Genomic DNA, 4,376 nt, shown 5'->3' with positions numbered 1-4,376 from the left:
TCTCTCCAGCCCCAAAGGAAATAAATCTCAAAAAAAAAAAAAAAAATGACATGGAGCATTCTCCACAACCTAATTGCAGAGATTACAGGAGTAGACCAGCATGCCTCTCTCCTTGCACTATGTAATACAGTCTGGCTTTAACTCATGGTGATCCTCCTGCCTCAGGTCCACAAATTCTGAGATTACAGGTAGGCACCACCAGTTTCAGCCATCTACTGGAACTTTTCAAGTGTTGTCACGTGGCATCAGACATGAGATGGATGGGAAACCAGGTCCTGAAGACACGCAGAGGGAGGAAGGGACACTGAGGCGCCCCCAGAACCTGGCGCCTGGCCCATGCTACCGCTGAGCAAGCACGTCTCTCGGTTTTGCTTTCGATGGCTGTTAGCTGTTGGAGTGAAACACTTTGTGGAAGTGCCTAAGGGGAGGCATGCGGAACAAGGCCTTTGTTTCCACACTTCCTCCATTTTCAAAGGTAGCATAAGACTTCATTAAAACAAATTATTGCCAGGTGTGGTGGCACCTTTAATCCCAGCACACAGGAGGCAGAAGTGGAGCACTATGAGTTCAAGGCCAGCCTGGTCTACACAGAGTTCTAGGATAGCCAGAAATACATAGTGAGATTCTTTCTAAAAAGAAAGGGGAGAGAGAGAGAGAGAGAGAGAGAGAGAGAGAGAGAGAGAGAGAGAGAAGAAAGAAAGAAAGAAAGAAAGAAAGAAAGAAAGAAAGAAAGAAAGAAAGAAAGAAAGAAAGAAAGAAAGAAAGAGAGAGAGAAGGGGCTGGAGAGAAGGCTCAGAGGTTAAGAGCACTGGCTGCTCTTCCAGAGGTCCTGAGTTCAATTCCCAGCAACCACATGGTGGCTCACAACCATCTGTAATGAGATCTGGTGCCCTCTTCTGGAATGCAGGGACACATGAATACTATATACATAATAAATATTTTTTAAAAAGTTATTGGGAGTAGGGGCCTGAGGAAGGTGTGCACATGCTGTGGTGTGTACCTGTGGAGGTCAGAAGACAACTTTGTGGAGTCAGTTCTCTCCTTTGTACACACACACACACAACTCTTGTGGGGTCTCCATGCCTTTAATCCTAGTACTCCAGGGGAATCTCTGGGTTCCAGGCCAGCCTGGTCTACAGATCCAGTTTCAGGACAGCCAAGGCTACACATAGAAACCCTGTCTCAAAAAATGAAAATAAATAAACCAAATCAAACTAAACCAACCAAATAAACAAACCCCCCACAGCTCTCACCTCAAAGGGCTAAGGGAGTGTATTCTGGAGCCAAGTTTAAGTGACCATGGACCAGGAACATATATTTATGCTTCCCTAAATATAATGCTCCAGCATGGAAGTAACTTCATGAGTTTTTATAGTAACAGAACAAAGAAAGTTATAAATCAAGGGACTTTCAAAATACGCTGGTGGTGGGGCTGGAGGGGTGGCTCAGCAGTTAAGAGCACTGGCTGCTCTTTCAGAGGACCTGGGTTCAATTCCCAGTACCTACACAGTAGCTCACACCTGTCTGTAACACCAGTTCCAGGACTTATGACACCCTCACACAGACATATATGAAGGCAAAACACCAATGAACATAAAATACAAAAAAAATTATATATTTAAAAAAATACATTGATGAGGTGGGCTATTAATCCCAGCACTTGGGAGGCAGAGGCAGGTAGATCTCTGAGTTTGAGATCAGCCTGGTCTGCAGAGCGAGTTCCAGGACAGCCAGGGCTACACAGAGGAAGTCTGTCTCAGAAAACCAGGAAAAACAACAACAAAACATGGAGGAACATTGATGGGCAGACACCGCAGGTGGAGCAATCTCAGCTAGGGGCCTGAGATGCTGCCCGGCGCTGCAGTCCCTTGATTGATGGAGAACAGGCTTTTGTTAGTTCTACATCCTAAAGTTTTTTATGGTTTGTCAGGTGTCATGTCTGACTCAGAGGTGGGTAAGGAATAGTGTTTGGTAGGCTAAAGACCACCCAAGGAAACTGTAATTAGGCTCCCTCAGTGTTCCAGACCGAAGAGATGAAGACGTTGCTATCATTTGAGTACCTATCAGACACTTCTTTACAGGAACTCTCTCATACCTTCCACCTTTAATGTGAGTTCTAGAGACTGAACTTCGGTCTTTGGGCTTTTGTGGGAAGTGCTTCTATTCACTGGCTCTTGGTGGCCCTGACACCTTCTTTTTCTGCTTGTATGGGGGACTTAATATGTCCCACCCAGAGTGTTAGTGTTTTGAATCACCCCTTGGGGACCTGTCCAGCGTCCTGACATCATCCTATGCAAAGTCCCTTTTAAGAAAAAACTCCGCCTTTAATCCCAGCACTTGGGAGGCAGAGCCAGGTGCATCTCTGTGAGTTCGAGGCCAGCCTGGGCTACCAAGTGAGTTCCAGGAAAGGCGCAAAGCTACACAGAGAAACCTTGTCTTGAAAAACCAAAAAAGAAAAAGAAAAAAAGAAAAAAAAAAAGAAAAGAAAAGAAAAAAGAAAAAACTCCCAGGCTGGAGAGATGGCTCAGAGGTTAAGAGCACCGACTGCTCTTCCAGAGGTCCTTAGTTCAATTCCCAGCACCCACATGGTGGCTCACACCATCTGAAATGAGATCTGGCACCCTATTCTGTGTATAAAATAAATAAATACATAAATCTTAAAAAGAAAAGAAAAAGAAAAAACTCCCCCCTTGGTGCTCTCTCCCCCACTCTCACTAGAGGTAGCCCGCACCCTCCCCCTCCCCTCCCTTTAATAGTAGACTTTCCACGTGGACATGCGTCAACGTGTGTCAGCACAGTCTGAGTGACTGTCCACGGCTCCACGCCGCAGCCCACCACTGCTTCTGCAGGGCTCGGCTCCCTCACCCAACCCGCCAAGGCCTCCCGCGTGCTGTATCATAACACCAAGTATAACACCCTTGGCACTTAGAGCTCTTTGTACTGAAGGGCATTGAGAGGGCTTAAAACTAAGCTTTATCTGATTTTAATAGGCCAATCAATTTCACCCAAGCTAGTCAAAGAAACCTGAATTATTCTTCCTCAAGTAGGACCTATAAAAAACATTAAATGTAAGTCTTTCCTTTTTTGTCAAATGCTATAAAACTACCTGCCCACCACCAGCAGCAGCATAGGGCTTTTCTGTGTAGCCCTGACTGTCCTAGAACACTCTTTGTAGATCAGGCTGGCCTGGAATTTAGAGATCCTCCTGCCTCCGCCTTCCAGAATGCAGCGATTAAAGACATGAGCCACCACCTCCAGCAAAACTTTTTTTTTTCCACACAGGGTTTCTCTGTGTAGTTTTGGTGCCTTTACCGGATCTTGCTCTGTAGACCAGGCTGACCTCGAACTCACAGAGATCCGCCTGTCTCTGCCTCCAGAGTGCTGGGATTAAAGGCGTGCGCCACCACCGCCTGGCTAAAACTTTTTTTTTTTTTTTTTTTTGGTTTTTTCGAGACAGGGTTTCTCTGTGTAGCTTTGCGCCTTTCCTGGAACTCACTTGGTAGACCAGGCTGGCCTCGAACTCACAGAGATCCGCCTGCCTCTGCCTCCCGAGTGCTGGGATTAAAGGCGTGCGCCACCAACGCCCGGCTCTTTTTTTTTTTTTTTTTTTTTTTTTAAAGATTTATTTATTTATTATGTATACAGAAGAGGCTACCAGATCTCATTACAGATGGTTGTGAGCCACCATGTGGGTGCTGGGAATTGAACTCAGGACCTCTGGAAAACAGTCGGTGCTCTTAACCTCTGAGCCATCTCTCCAGCCCGCTAAAACTTTTAAAATAAAGAATTCAAATGTAGTCACTTGTAAAACATTCATACAAATATTTTAATCTCGCCACTAGTAAAGCTTTTGTTTACCAAAGGTCTGGTCCTCAGCGCTTAAGTGATTGACATGCCTACTCCTAGATTTCCTTTGGCTTATCTTTTAAAGCTGGCCAATCATGAGAGACTGTGAGTTTGGACTTCAGCCAATGGGAAAACGACAGTCACTGTAAGTAAGGGTGCCAAGTGAACCGTCAACATGGCTGCTCCTTGACTAGGGAAGGTTTTTACTGGGGATGGGAGACTGCCCCTGCTCGAAGCCCCATTCCTGTCTCTCTCTCTAAACCCCACCTGCTCAGAGAGTCTCCCAGCAAAGAAGAGGTGCCCCAAAGCCCGGTTCCACATTGTCGGTGTTCACTGCGGATTCCCCCTCTGAAGTTGCCAACCGCTCAAGTCCCTCCTAAGCGCTCAGCTTTTCATCAGACTTGGGCACAAAACCTGCTTGTGTTATTATCCCTTGCTTACAACCTATAAACTCTCCCTGCTTTAGTTTGGGGGTGACTTCTCTGGCCTTGATCTCTGGGTCTGGAGAACCCACTGGGAGTGGATTTGCT

This window comes from Peromyscus maniculatus, chromosome 5 (genome assembly GCF_049852395.1).
Source record: "Peromyscus maniculatus bairdii isolate BWxNUB_F1_BW_parent chromosome 5, HU_Pman_BW_mat_3.1, whole genome shotgun sequence".
NCBI lineage: Eukaryota > Metazoa > Chordata > Mammalia > Rodentia > Cricetidae > Peromyscus > Peromyscus maniculatus.
This window is presented reverse-complemented; position numbering follows the sequence as displayed.